Here is a 15,750-nt window from a genome sequence, read left to right on the forward strand (position 1 = left end):
CTATTTAGAAAAGCTGGACATGCACAAGTCCATGGGGCCAGATGCGTTGCATCCGAGAGTGCTAAAGGAATTGGCGGATGTGATTGCAGAGTCATTGGCCATTATCTTTGAAAACTCACGGCGATGAGGGGAAGTCCCGGAAGACTGGAAAAAGGCTAATGTAGTGCCCATCTTTAAAAAAAGGGAAGAAGGAGGATCCTGGGAACTACAGGCCAGTCAGCCTCACCTCAGTCCCTGGAAAAATCATGGAGCAGGTCCTCAAGGAATCAATTCTGAAGCACTTAGAGGAGAGGAAAGTGATCAGGAACAGTCAGCATGGATTCAGCAAGGGAAAGTCATGCCTGACTAATCTAATTGCCTTCTATGATGAGATTACTGGTTCTGTGGATGAAGGGAAAGCAGTGGACGTGTTATTCCTTGACTTTAGCAAAGCTTTTGACATGGTCTCCCACAGTATTGTCAGCAAATTAAAGAAGTATGGGCTGGATGGATGCACTACAAGGTGGGTAGAAAGTTGGCTAGATTGTCAGGCTCAACGGGTAGTGATCAATAGCTCCATGACTAGTTGGCAGCCGGTATCTAGCGGAGTGCCCCAAGGGTCAGTCCTGGGGCCAGTTTTGTTCAATATCTTCATTAATGATCTGGAGGATGGTGTGGATTGCACCCTCAGCAAGTTTGCGGATGACAGTAAACTGGGAGGAGTGGTAGATACGCTGGAGGGTAGGGATAGGATACAGAGGGACCTAGACAAATTGGAGGATTGGGCCAAAAGAAATCTGATGAGGTTCAACAAGGACAAGTGCAGAGTCCTGCACTTAAGACGGATGAATCCAATACACCGCTACAGACTAGGGACCGAATGGCTAGGCAGCAGTTCTGCAGAGAAGGACCTGGGGTGACAGTGGACGACAAGCAGGATATGAGTCAACAGTGTGCCCTTGTTGCCAAGAAGGCCAATGGCATTTTGGGATGTATAAGTAGGGGCATTGCCAGCAGATCGAGGGACGTGATCATTCCCCTCTATTCGACATTGGTGAGGCCTCATCTGGAGTACTGTGTCCAGTTTTGGGCCCCAGACTACAAGAAGGATGTGGAAAAATTGGAGAGAGTCCAGCGAAGGGCAACAGAAATGATTAGGGGTCTGAAACACATGACTTATGAGGAGAGGCTGAGGGAACTGGGATTGTTTAGTCTACGGAAGAGAAGAATGAGGGGGGATTTGATAGCTGCTTTTAACTACCTGAAAGGTGGATCCAAAGAGGATGGATCTAGACTATTCTCAGTGATAGATGACAGGACAAGGAGTAATGGTCTCAAGTTGCAGTGGGGGAGATTTAGGTTGGATATTAGGAAAAAAATTTTCACTAGGAGGGTGGTGAAACACTGGAATGCGTTACCTAGGGAGGTGGTGGAATCCCCTTCCTTAGAAGTTTAAGGTCAGGCTTGACAAAGCCCTGGCTGGGATGATTTAGTTGGGGGTTGGTCCTGCTCTGGGCAGGGGGTTGGACTAGATGACCTCCAGAGGTTCCTTCCAACTCTGTTATTCTATGATTCTTTGTACCTACATTCTTAAAGTATAGGCCTTTACAGACAGACCTGAATATCTATATCCTAACAAGAGCTTGCATCATAAATTGTGTAAATCTTCATAATGATACTTCTCCACTCCACCCTGCTTTGATGAGTCATGAAATATTTTTAAATGTCAACATTTTAAACTATGATCATTGTCATCTAAATACCTCAGAGCTATTCTTGCAGAATCTCTGCAAGCTCATGCAGGCACTGCTCTATTAATTACTTTTAGGTTGTCACGTTTTCAAGGTTTTAATTGAAAGTATAACAACTAGGGACTTGCCTTTAAAAAAAAAAACAACAAAAAAGATATGGGCATCTAGTTCCCAAACTATGGTCTGCTAAACACTTGCTGGTGTTGGAGAGTTGGTTGGACACCTAGTGCTGGCTCTCTTCCTTTCCCTCTGAGAAACAGAGGAGATAAAATGAGGGACAAAATAGTCTGTGAAGTTGACCTTTTAGAAAAAAAAACACCTTCCCTGCATCAAAGGCAACTGCAAATACATAAATACTTTCCCAAGGATTTTCTGTGAAAGTATTTGCCATAGGAATGTATGACACGCTGAAGGTTAAATGCCACGATACCTACACTCTAGAAAACATTATCTGCATTGAGTTCACTCCAGTTGGAAAAGCAGAAGGCTTAACAATGCTGTGCAGATACAAAGAGATGCTTTCTAGCTACCCAGAGGAGGCACACTAGTTAACTTTTGAGATCACCAGACTGATCCACAAAGTGTTCAAAGGTACACAGAACTTTGCAAAAGCACATGTGCGTAACATTACAATGTTTAGCAACCTTTGGGAACTGTAGGGTCAAAACCTAACGAGGACCTTGGACACAGTGCCTTTGCATTAGTCAGTGATTACATTCCTGCACTAAACTAAGGGGAGAGCTGTGACACTCCAACTCAAAATAGCACCCTGGAACTCCCATACTCACCAGTGTGATGATATATGTTTTGTACAAAGTATGCCTTGTGAGGTATCATTTTAAAAGTCTTGATCTGTTGAACATTAATATCTTTTTGAATGGTATGTTCTATAATTATATGTGAAGTTATGAAGTTTTGCTATGTGTGTGATACTGAAATATGTTGTGAGATTGGAAACACCCACAGCCAGCTTTTCAGGTACAGCAATGGAGTAGCCATCGTTAGCCAGACAGCATTAATGGCTCATCAACACCCATCAAGGAAAGAATCCACGATCCCAGAGACTTCTCAGAGAGAGCATGTATGAAATGGAGACTGCTTGACCAATGGGGACTGCCTGAGCCCCACATCATAGCTAAGATTTTTCCAGCAAGCTGGAAGACAATATAAAAGCAGGGAAGTGACATCATCACCTGGCCTCACATCTTCCCCTCCCTCTCCTCCTCCCCTGCCAATACCTGGAAGACAAAGACTTTGAACTGGGGAAGGGTGGTCGCAGGCTGGAAAAGAGTCCCACTCCGTGTAGTGAGGATCTGTGACCTCTTTGTAACATCTGTCAGGGTGAGAAAAGGTGTATGATTAAACTCTTGCTAAAAGTTTAGGATTTAGAATGTATGTTTACTTTTTACTTTCTTAAGGTAACTATCTCTGACCTGCATTTCTATGACTTATAATCACTTAAAATGTATCTTATATTTTACCTAAAATAGTGTGTTTTGGTTGAAGTGCTTGGGAAATCTCAGCTCAGTTTACAAAGGCTAGTTTGTGTCTATTACACACTGACTAAGTGGCAAACTGAGTAGTGGATGTATGCAGGCTTCTGACCAATGCAAAATGGTACAGTTCTGGGGTGCAAGACTGGGGAGCTCGGGAAAATTGGCTGGAGCCTCTCTGTTGATGGTTCTGGAGTGGCTGGGTGGTCATTCATATAACACAGGCATGTGTGTCCCTGCCTGTGGATGTCGGTGTAAGTGCAGTGTCCGTCAGAGGCTTATCACAGTGTGAGGGCCATCCCATGTTGGTGGGACAGAGGGCTCAGTGGTCCCACAGTCCAGGCTGCACCCCGGGGACCCTGACACAGAATGTTATGTGATTATGAATGGGAGGAGAGGTGGCTCATGTGATCACAAATGGTTCACACTGAGAACCTCCCACTTTAGGACTTTGAGATAATTTGCTGTCAACCAACACTGGTTCATCATGTGCAATATCTTGCCACAAACAATAACTGCAAGCCATAAAAGGTTACACATCGGCTAATGGAGCTTTCACATCTTTGCAATTAGACCACAAACCTCATAGCAAACCCAATTTTTGTGACCACAGATACACAGATAAAAACAACAAAGACTCTGGTCTACCTTTATGTGGTGCTCTAAAAGTCCCTCATTGTGCACCTGCTAGACCATGGAAACCGAGCTCTGAATACTAGGGAGATTTCAAGGAGACCGACTCTGTGACAAAGGTCTCATATGCAATAGCTCCAGCCTGGCCATTGTTGACAAGAAGATGCTTTCAGGCTTTGTAGCTATCAGATCCTCTCTGTGCAAGGTAGAGAATGGGAGCAAAGTGAATAAGCCACCCTGTAGGCAGCAAATGTTACAGGTTATTACAAGATGGGCTGGTTAAAAGGGGTCTGAGTAGCTAGCATGGTTGTCAGCCACAGGAGAATCAGTACAACCACCTGGTTCAGAGTTCTAGCTACTTTATCAGTTGTAAACTACCAGTTTTATACAGAGCCAACTTCCTGCCTCTTTTGGATGAAAAGCTCTATATGCTAGATGGCTTGAGAGCCCATTACAGCTTTTTATACTGCATGTGCAGTGTTTTCTTGTTCCTCAAGCAACTATAATTGTCTTGCTAGTCAGCTCCTCAGATAGCCTTTGGCCTTCCTGCCTAGCTCCAGTCCCTGGCCAGTCTTCATTCATCCAGTCCCTACACTCTGACGCCAGACCACAGCCATTGCTACTCTATGACGTCATACCAGCTAGGGGGGTTCTCACAACAAAATTTTTGGTGGCCTCAAAGTGTGGTCACCAACTCTTGCTGGTGGCCCCAATGACAATTTCCCCCAAAATACTTTACTTCAGAAAAAACAATAAATATGCACATTCTTGTCCACATCCTTGTAATTTATGTATGTAGTGGGAAGGCGGTAAGAAGTAGAGCACCCCATTCAGCACACATGACTTGGCTCCTATTCTTGTGCTCATCACATGTCACAGAGCAGGAGCCCCTCACCCTGCTGGGGAAAGCTGCCAAGCCCTGCAGCAGCCCACGGCCATTGAGCTGCTTTGGTAGGGACAGTAAATATAAACAGTAACTAAGTGCAACCCCAGGTGTGGGAAGAACTGACCCATCTCTCTGCCCCTGCCTCCTGCTGCCCTTCAGTGAGACCTGCCCTGGAGAAGGTAGGTCAGAAACTCACCAGCTGCCTGTGGAGTCCCAGGCTCCCCATGCCCCAAGCAGGTGGAAGCAGGGGAGCTTCCTAGGGGAGCTCCCAGGTAATGAAGCATTGCAGCCACCTCTACTGACAAGAGTCACCTGCAGCACCACACACGGGCCCCATGTGTCTCCAGAGGTGCTGCCCAGAGCCCCTGAGGAGGCTTACAGTGAAAGGCACCAATCCCTGCTGGCAGCACCAGCACAAATACCAAGGTGGTGCATCTTGCTGCCCTTGGTAACAGCTATTCAGGAGCAACAGCTGAGCACTGCAGGGAGGGGCCCCTGCCCCCCCCCCAAAAAAAAAAATCTTTGCCCATGCTTTGGAGACTGTCATGGCCACACAAAAAAAACTGGTGGCCGCATTTCAGAAATGCTCTGCTAGTACCACTCCTTCCCCCAGTTTACAGCCAACTCCTCCCCCTGTCTTCCTTGGCAGTCTTCTCGCTGTCCATGTTCTCCCCTATGACAGAGTGCAAGGAATCTACACCTATTGAATCCTGGGAAGGTGGGTGTGCACAAGCCCACCCACAGGTGAAGGCCCTTCCCCCAGCCTAGGGAGAGTAGCCACCAAACTCAAGGTTCAACTGAATACAGGGGACAACAAATGAAGAAACAGGGATGGGGGTCACAGGGTCATAATAAGGGATCCGGAGGGGGACACTGAGCAGAGAACCTGGACAGCAACCACTGCTCCTCAAAGGTGTCTAGGGAGCCAGTAGATGCCACCCAGAGGAACTCTGTCCAGATGCATGAAATGAGGGAGGAATGGAAGTAGGCCCTACGGTCGCAAAGCACCCCCTCAGACAACATCCTCTCTCTGGTGTTATAGATGGCCACTTTGGCCATCTCTAGGAGGAGATTGATGAGCAGGTCTTACGACTTTGTGGGAACACAGATGGGGTGTGCAATACATTAGAAGGTGGGGAGAGAAGTGCAGCCAGAACCGCAAAAGTAGTCCCAGGAGGAGCCAGAAAAGGGGCTGCAACCTGACAGACTCAAGGTATGCGCCAGCATCTCCCTCATGCCTCAAAAGGGACAGGCATCGGGGACAGGAGTGAATCACGCCACGTACACACCAGTGCTCAGGGCTTCATGAAGGAGCTACCGACTAATATTGCTGGTGGGCCGTGGGACCAAGTTGGAATAGAGACTGGCCCACCGGGGTTCCTCACCCTCAGCAGATGGCAATAGGTCCCACCACTTAATATCAGGGCAGAACATGAGGGTGAGGAAATGGAGAATATGGTGTATGAGCGTGTTCAGATGTGCCCTTGGTGGGGTTTGGAAGCAAACCAACTGCAGGCTGCGCAGCTGGCTCAAGGTATGCAGGGGGAACAGCCAGGTGGGCTCACGGGGCAGGGGCCCAATTAAAAGATCTGGAGGGGCAGGGGTGAGGGGTGGGCTGGGAGCACCCTCTCGCAGGACCTGCTCAAGGAAAGCTGGAGAGGCGAGCAATGCTGGGAACCTACAGTTAAAACCAGCACTCTGATTAAATGCCAATTAATTCCTCCTTCCCCACAGGGACTTAACTGTGCCTAATTAGCAGAAGTAGAGTAGAAGACGGCATAGGAAGGAAGAATCTCTGGCTGGAGACAGATCATCCCTCTCTACTCCTTAGTAAAGGGATGAGAAGTAACAAATGCTGTAAATAATGTGGTGTGTGGGTCAGTAAAGGTGAGATAATGTAAATAAACTACATAGTGGTGTTTAACAACTGCAGGTCTCTGAATAGCCTGGGTAGACAGAAGAAGGAGTGTGACCTCACCCTGTCGTGTCCCCCATCTAAAGGCATGTCTATGCTACAGCTAGGAATGAGCCTCCCAGCCAGGTAGCCAGACCCACACTAGTGGGACTCAAGCTAGCACCCTACAGCAATGTAGACAGTCTGGTTCAGAATAGATTTCAGTGTCTCAGCCCTACGGGTTTGCTTGAGAGCCTGAGCTCTTTTTTGAACCAGATCATCAACATAATGTGTAGCGTGCTAGCTGAAGCCTTGCTAACCTGGGTATGTCTACCCAAACTAGGAGGCTTGCTCGCAGCTGCAGTGTAGAAATACTCAGCAACTGCTCCATTACACCTTAGCAAGTCTGTCAAGTGACATCTCTCCTCTCCTTGGCTGACCCTGCAGCTCCTTAAACTAGGACAGGTTTCCTTACGACCCAGCAAGTTCTGCCACTCCCTATTTCAAGAAGAACTCTGTGCAAGCTTGAAAGCTTGTCTCTCTCACGAACAGAAGTAAAATAAAATATATTACCTCCTCCACCTTGACTCCCTATCTCAGGCAGTTCTGAACAGAGTTAAGCAGGTCACAATGGAAACTTTAATTACTAATTGCTTAATACTTAAACAGCAATCATCAGACAATGAAAACACAAATTATCTGACACAATTGTGTCATTTGGGCACAGCTCAGGGGAAGAGAAGATCTGAACTGCACTGGAAGAGGTCTAGGGGGAATATACGGGTGGCTACGTTCCCTTGTGGAGCACACTTTGCTGTTTCTGTGTACTAGGGAAGGCCCTACCTCCTTCTCACCCCTCCTTGCTTCTCTTGGGGCACTTTGTGACCTCAGAGGTGTATGGCAGGAGTGGTCTGGGTGCTCCCCCAAGTGATGATGATTGTAATTTGTCCTTACACAGGCTGTGCAAGAAGGGGAAGGCCACACATACATTCATGTACAGGCCAGGCATGTAATCCAGGACAATTAAAACCTTAAACACTATATGGAGAACCAGTCCATAACAACGGAAGTTCATAAACTCTTCTAGAACATAAGAATGGCTGTACTGAGTCAGACCAATGGTCCACCTAGTCCAATATCCTCTCTTCTGACAATGGCCAGTGCCAGGTGCTTCAGAGGGAGTGAACAGAACAGGGCAATTTATCAAGTGATCCATCCCCTGTCATCCGTTCCCAGTCCTAGCATTCTAGCAGTCCTAAAATATCCTACCTGTGAAAGCTCCCTATGTTAGTGTGCAGAGCCCTCTCATATAGGTGTATGTGTGAAGTTTGGAGTGCTTAAATTTATCCAGTATTCAGAAAGTCAGAAAAGAATCAAACTATTGTAAAATTTAAAATGCAGCCATCTTCCAGTTTCCACATTCTCAGGAAAAATTCTGCTAAATTACTCTGTGCAAATTTAAAATAGGCTTTCCATGAATACCCAGGTATGTGTGTATAAAGCTCAGTATTTGTGATTACTTGTGAGATTAAAAGGCACTCAAGTGAATATCTGCAGAGAACGCACATAAATGGGACATAAGCCAAGCTATAGAGGAACCATTCTAAAATTCAAACAAATAAACTAAATCCAAAGCCTAACTATAAACACGAACTCAAAAGGTTTGACGACTCTGTGTTTAGGGGATCTGAATTTAACGCTTGTTATTAATATTACTTCATCTTCTTTTTTATTTTATAGCTTTAAGAGGATCATAAGTTGATCTGTATAGAAAACAAGAACAACCATGTCCTCTTCTAACTGGAGAGCATAAGTTGTGGGAAAATCACTCTCCTTTTTATAGTGTCTCTTGTTTGGGTGTGGTTTGTTTGATTGTTTTTGTTCATGTTTTTTAGAGTTCTTTTGAGAAAAGAAGCATAAACAAGTACACTAAAGTGGGTGAACAAGGATCCCGTTGGCTGGATGGGATTAGCTAAGGGGAGATCAATTTGTTTGGACCCTAACTTCATTTTGGGATCCCCTCTGCTCATCCCAGTGGAAAATAATCTGTATTCTAAGCACCCAGTTTTGATGCAGTTCCTTCCTTTCATTTCCAAGTCTCACAGTAAGAAATCATTTTCTCGATCTCAGTTGAGCAAGAATGTCCTGTGGCCAACGTTACATCAGCTTTAGTGCTTATCTATGGCCTGGTCTACACTAGGGGGGCGGGATTGATCTAAAATACGCAACTTCAGCTACGAGAATAGCGTAGCTGAAGTCGACGCGTCTTAAATCTACTTAGAATCGCTTACTTTGCATCCTCACGGTGCAGGATCGATGGCTGCCGCTCCCCTGTCGACTCTGCTTCCGCCTCTCGCCGTGGTGGAATTCCAGAGTTGACGGCAGAGCGATCGGGGATCGATTTATCACATCTACACTAGACGCGATAAATCGATCCCCGATAGATCGGCGGGTAGTGATCGATCTGGCGGGTAATGTAGACATGGCCTTAGACTACTACAGAACAGGTAGTTAGCCTTGTTGCACCTGTGCCAATTTAAAAAAAAATAGCAAACTACTGAGCACAACTTTAGCAAGAGAGAAGCAGCTGATTTCCTTAAAATTACTGCATTTCTTCAGCTATTTCCTGGGCTTCTGATCTAGTTTCTGCTTCTGTATCCTAGTGAAGGTACATATAAATCAGAATTCTGGAGTCAAATGTGCCAAAATGTTGTAGGAGTTCGGATCTGAATGCAGACTCTGTCACTCAATCCTATCTCAAAGCCACTCTTTTTACTCCCTACATAGCCCAATAAGCCCAGAGAGTTTGAAGATAGATAAAAATTAAGTTTATTTGGGGTCAGGATGGCCACTTCTCTAGCCCCACAAAGTCCTACCACACTTCCATTTTCTACCCTCCTGGATTCTCTTCCTCAAAAGCCACCTCCCATCTCTACAATGCCCCGAAGAGCGTTTTAAGATTACTCCTTAATTTTCACACTTTGCCAGCTCCTGAGGTGCCTACTGAGAACAAAGCTTTGCCCCATCACACCCTTTCACTAGACAGATGGGGTGGGAGGGGGCCCACTTGTCCACAATGCTGCCACTGCACAGCAATGACTCAGCTCTGTGCTTCGCAGAAGTCTGGGCTGTACAACAGAGTTAGGTTGACATAAGGCAATTTACATCAGCCTAACTGTGTAAGCATCTACACTAAAATGTAGCTCTCACAGATGCAACTCTCCCACTACACCAACTTAATAACTTCACCTCTGCAAGAGGCGTGGTGCTTAAGTTGATGTAGTTAGGTTGATACGGTGTCAGTGTAGACAGTGCATTGCTTACATCAGCTGTTGCTGCCTTTCAGAAACTATCCCACAGTGCCCCACGGTGGCAGTTAAATTGGTGCAAACGGTCTTGGTGAGGACATGCGTCACCGACACAAGGAGCGCAGTATGAATATGTAAAACTGATTCAAATACTGTGGTGGATGTATGTTGACATAACTTAGGTTGACTTAATTTTGTAGTATAGACTTGCCCAGAGTGTCATCAGGGCCTGTCTTCAGAGCAGCTCAAGAAGTACAACTATAATTAAAGCATGAGACAGAGTCAGGCTTATGTTTTGTTCCTGGCTGTGACACACTCACTTTGTGGCCATGACATGGTCATTTCCCCTCACTGGGCCTTGGTTTCCCAATATGTAAAACAGGATATTTGCCTACCCCCCAGGAAGGGTTGTGAGCCTTAACTTATTTTTGAGAGCCTCAGATAGAAGGCATTGTAAAATTACAAAGTATTATGGAGCTCCTCTACCTCTCAACAAACTAGCACAAAAAATAGAATGTAGCTGTGGCAACTGGAGCAGTGGGAAGAGCTAGCTGCCCCAAAGACATACCTAGCATCTCTGATGGACACATATGTGGGGTAGCTAGCCCCTCCACCACTCGCACTTCTGGGTTCTTAAACTGTGGGTCAGGACCCCAAAGTGGGTCACAACCCCCTTTTAATGGGGTCGCCAAGGCTGGTGTTAGACATACTGGGGTCCAGGGCCCAAGCCCTACTGCCTGGGGCTGAAGCCAAAGCCCGAGGCCCTCCTCTTCCCCCACCTAGGGAAGAAGCCTTTGGGCTTCAGCTTTGCCCCCCGCACTCGGGGCGGTGGGGCTCAGGCGGGCTCTGGCTTGGGTCTCCCCTCCTGGGGTCATATAGTAATTTTTCTTGTCAGAAGGGAATCACGGTGCAATGAAGATTGAGAATCTCTGGTAGACATATCCTGTGTGCCTGTGCATTCTACTCAAGCTGTGACATCACAGACGGCGTCAGTGCTGGGTGTTGTGCCAGTCCTTGGGGTGGTTCTACTGGAATTTATCAGTCACTGACCACATGTTGTTGAAGCAGTAGTGGTAAAACTGAGTTCACACTGGGACATATATATCTTCCTTGTTCCAGATAAATATGCTGTCAAGGTTCCTCCCCCACTCTGAACTCTAGGGTACAGATGTGGGGACCTGCATGAAAACCTCCTGAGCTTACTTTTACCAGCTTAGGATAAAACTTCCAAGGTACAAATTAATTTTATCCTTTGTCCTTGGAATAACCACTGCCACCACCAAACTAACTGGGTTTACTGGGAAACGTAGTTTGGACACGTCTTTCCCCCCAAAATCCTCCCAAACCTTGCACCCCACTTCTTGGGAAAGGTTTGGCAAAAATCCTCACCAATTTGCATCAGTGACCACAGACCCAAACCCTTGGATCTGAGAACAATGAAAAAGCATTCAGTTTTCTTACAAGAAGACTTTTAATAGAAGTAAAGGAATCACCTCTGTAAAATCAGGATGGTAGATATCTTACAGGGGAATTAGATTCAAAACAGAGAGAATCCCTCTAGGCAAAATCTTACGTTACAAAAAAGACACACAGACAGGGATAGTCATTCTATTCAGCAGAGCTCTTTTCTCAGCCATTTAAAGAAATCATAATCTAACACATACCTAGCTAGATTACTTACTAAAAGTTCTAAGACTCCATTCCTGTTCTGTCCCCGGCAAAAGCATCACACAGACAGACACAGACCCTTTGTTTTTCCTCCCTCCTCCCAGCTTTTGAAAGTATCTTGTCTCCTCATTGGTCATTTTGATCAGGTGCCAGCGAGGTTACCTTTAGCTTCTGAACCCTTTACAGGTGAGAGGATTTTTCCTCTGGCCAGGAGGCATTTTAAAGGGGTTTACCCTTCCCTTTATATTTATGACATATGCCCTTTCTGAATACAGCACAGCCTGTAGTCAGGCTTCCTGCTGACACCAGTAGATAGCTGGAAAGGGTAACAGCGGGTGAAATGCTAGCTGGGGAAGGGGAAGGAAGTGGTAGGATAGAAGGGTGAATGGTGTAGAGAGAGAGTAAAGATGGATAGATAAGATGGTTGTAATACCCTGGGAAGATGTCCACCATAATATTCCCTCAAATTTTTTATATCCATTTGCGGAATTAATTTTGTTATGTGCACCAATATGGAGGTGATGAGTGGTAGAGGTGGGGCCGAGGGGTTCAGAGGGTGCGAGGGGGTTCAGGGCTGGGGCAGAGGGTTGGGGTTCAGGGGCATGTGGGCTCTGGGGTGGGGCCAGTGATGAGGGCTTTCGGGTGGGGGAGGGGGCTCAGGACTAGGGCAGAGGGTTGGGCTTGGGGTGTAGGGGGCTGAGGGCTCTGGCTGGGGGTGCAGGTTCTGGGGTGGGGCCCAGAATGAGGGGTTTGGGGTGCAGGCTGCCCTGCCCTCTCTCGCCACAGTCCTGCATGCCCCAAATTGCTCCCCGCACACCCCTACCTCTCTCCTCTCCAGGCCCCTGTGGCTGTACACCTGAGTGGCCCTTGATAGCCTGCTGTGTAGCCATGCAGCTTATGCAACTTCAAGGGAACTTAGGTCCACCCTCTCCTTTAGACTGCTAACCAGAGCTTTACATTCCAGGTCTTTCTCTGGGTAGGCTGTGACAGAAGTTTAATCAGTACTGCCAGGGTACCTGTGTAATGCAATAAAGCCCAGAATGTGATAAATAAATGTCATATCTCAGTGCTGGACTGCAATGCCATTCTGTTAATCAGAAACAAGCTATGGAGAAGAGCAGAAGGAGTGATATGAGCTCAGTGCGTTTTGTTCAGATAACTCTCACATCTGCAGGAATATCTTGCTTTTCTAAGAGAAAGGGAGGGCATAAAGTCATCCTCTCAGCCCCACTGACAGAAGAGTGGCCCTAAAATCACTGATGTTTCCCAAACTAACTCATCCTGCTAATAAATTGAGACTCTGAGATCAGCTCCTGAAGTGCTGGCCTTCCCAGAGCCACACTGGGTACCATAGCTAGGGTTGATAGCAAAGCAGCAGGTGTTGTACAGCTATTTCACTGGCTAATCAGGAAGGAGAGATTTTCATTCTTTCAAAACTAATTATAATTTCTGGTATCAAAATAATTTTTATGGGTGCTAACACACCTTGCAATTGTGTAACTGAGGTAGTGGCAGAAGGTGTGGCCATTACCCCAGGCATTGATCAGATAAATAATATTTGCATGATAACAGGGGATAATCCACTGTCCAGTTACAGCAGAAGAAAGTGACTATATACAAATGGAACCATCTTATTCACTATATTGTCTCTATGCCTGAGATGTCCGATTTTACTCTACTTGGTGCTTACAAAGCAATCTGTGGGAGAGCAAGCTGGATGCTTTCCTGGCTCATGCACCACCCTCAGGTACCTGCTGAGCTCAGCTTGCAGAATCTCTGTTTGCAGACATTGTCATGAAGCTAGAAAAGTATAGATGGATTTTCAGATCTCTGGCTCATTTTCTCTTGACTTTTAAATGGAGTTACACCAGGGCTGAATGTTCCTGAGGGAGGGTAAAGGTGAGACTCCATAATGTGAAATGGGGGCCCAGGGGTGCTGTGTGCTTGTGGGCTGGGTCTTTTGTTGGTTGGTTGGATTCTTTACAGAATGTTGCCCAGAATTAGAGATGGACTAACAATAGATTCCTGAATCCAAACACATCTGAAGTTTGGATGATACACAAAATCTGAACCTAGATGCAAATTATACACATTACTTAGTTTTATAACAGATTGAACCCAACACTCTTAACACACTTGTGTTTGTGTTGTGTGTTTGAAAGCAAGCTCCAGATCTTAATCCTGTGTTTTAACCCCATCTCAAATCAGAATATAGCCTCACTATAAAATCAGATATTTCAATTTGCTCATCTCTATGGCCTGTGATAAACAGGAGGTCAGACTAGATGATCACAATGGTCCCTTCTGGCCTTGGAATCTATGAAATGTATTATGAAAGAATCACATGGGCACTGTGTTTATTAACTATATGCAAGCCTTCTGGAGCATTAAAGACGATTAGAGGACTCACAAACTATTTGAAGGGATAGTACCCTATTTTTAAAAATTACAGCCTGTGTTTTTGAGTGCCCAATTTGAGAAACCTGATTTTTCAGAGGGGCTCAGTACCTGAAGCTTCTGTTGAGGTAAGCAGAATTGAGTGTTCAACATCTCTTGAAATCAGGTTTGTAGTCTCAAGTCGGACACCCAGAATGATTGGCCACTCTTGACAATTTTGGCCTTAGAATGAATGAGGCAAAAATTATCCAGCCAGGGTATCTATTTTGGCACCTAAATGAAGTGGCCTGCTTTTTTTAGGTGCTGAGCACCTTCAGATGTCTTTGATTCTGCAAATCTACTTGTCGGCACCAGCAGCTCTCCAAGCAACCTTCTATTTGGGACACAGCCTAAACAATTCTGGAGCTGCCAGTTATGGTAAGTAGATTTCTTTTCCACACCCCAGCAAAGAAAACAGGATTGTGCTTCAACAGACTGAGACTCCACAATGTGTATGAGTCCCAGGTCATAGCCATTTCATCACAGGCAGAGAACAGACCGATGGATTTTTGGACTCATTGACACATGATTCACATAAAGCAATCCATTAGAAGGGTGTAGACAATTATTTTCTGAGGTATGAAGGGTGCCATGTAGCAGCTCTTCCAACAGATCTCCCTGACTGAGTCAGAAAAGTTTTGCCTTGAGGTGTACAAAGTGTTTGCAAGAAAGAGGTCTGGATAAGGCAAGAGTAGGGGGACTTCATTTTTTCCAAGGAAAATTAGGTTTAATCAGTGACCTTCAAAGGCATATCGTCACAAGGAAAAAAGTGTGTTCTTAATTTGAATTAGCTAACATGAGGTTAAAAGTTTAGTGAAGACAAGGCAATCTCTAGTTTTTACACGCGTTAGCTGGTTAAGTTAAAAACTTTTAGGGAGTCTAGAATCATAGAATATCAGGGTTGGAAGGGACCTCAGGAGGTCATCTAGTCCAACCCCCTGCTCAAAGCAGGACCAATCCCCAACTAAATCATCCCAGCCAGGGCTTTGTCAAGCCTGACCTTAAAAATATCTAAGGAAGGAGATTCCACCACCTCCCTAGGTAACACATTCCAGTGTTTCACCACCCTCCGAGAGAAAAAGTTTTTCCTAATATCCAACCTAAACCTCCCGCACTGCAACTTGAGACCATTACTCCTTGTTCTGTCATCAGCTACCACTGAGAACAGTCCAGATCCATCCTCTTTGGAACCCCCTTTCAGGTAGTTGAAAGCAGTTATCAAATCCCCCCTCATTCTTCTCTTCTGCAGACTAAACAATCCCAGTTCCCTCAGCCTCTCCTCATAAGTCATGTGTTCCAGTCCCCTAATCATTTTTGTTGCCCTCCACTGGACTCTCTCCAATTTTTCCACATCCTTCTTGTAGTGTGGGGCCCAAAACTAGACACAGTACTCCAGATGAGGCCTCACCAATGTCGAATAGAGGGGAACGATCACGTCCCTTGATCTGCTGGCAATGCATCTACATAATGCCATTGGTCTTCTAGGCAACAAGGGCACACTGTTGACTCAGAGAGTTTACCTTGACCTGCTAACTCATATGAAAACTACAAATTGCCTTGTTTTCACTCGGATTTTACTTCATGTTAATGAATTCTAATTAAGACACACCTTTTCCCTAAAAAAAAAAAAAGAAAGAACAAACAAGGAGTCCTTTTGGCATCTTAGAGACTAACAAATTTATTTGGTCAAATTTTCGTGGCT

The sequence above is a fragment of the Lepidochelys olivacea genome (genome assembly GCF_965140295.1).
Source record: "Lepidochelys olivacea isolate rLepOli2 genome assembly, chromosome: 1".
Lineage (NCBI taxonomy): Eukaryota > Metazoa > Chordata > Testudines > Cheloniidae > Lepidochelys > Lepidochelys olivacea.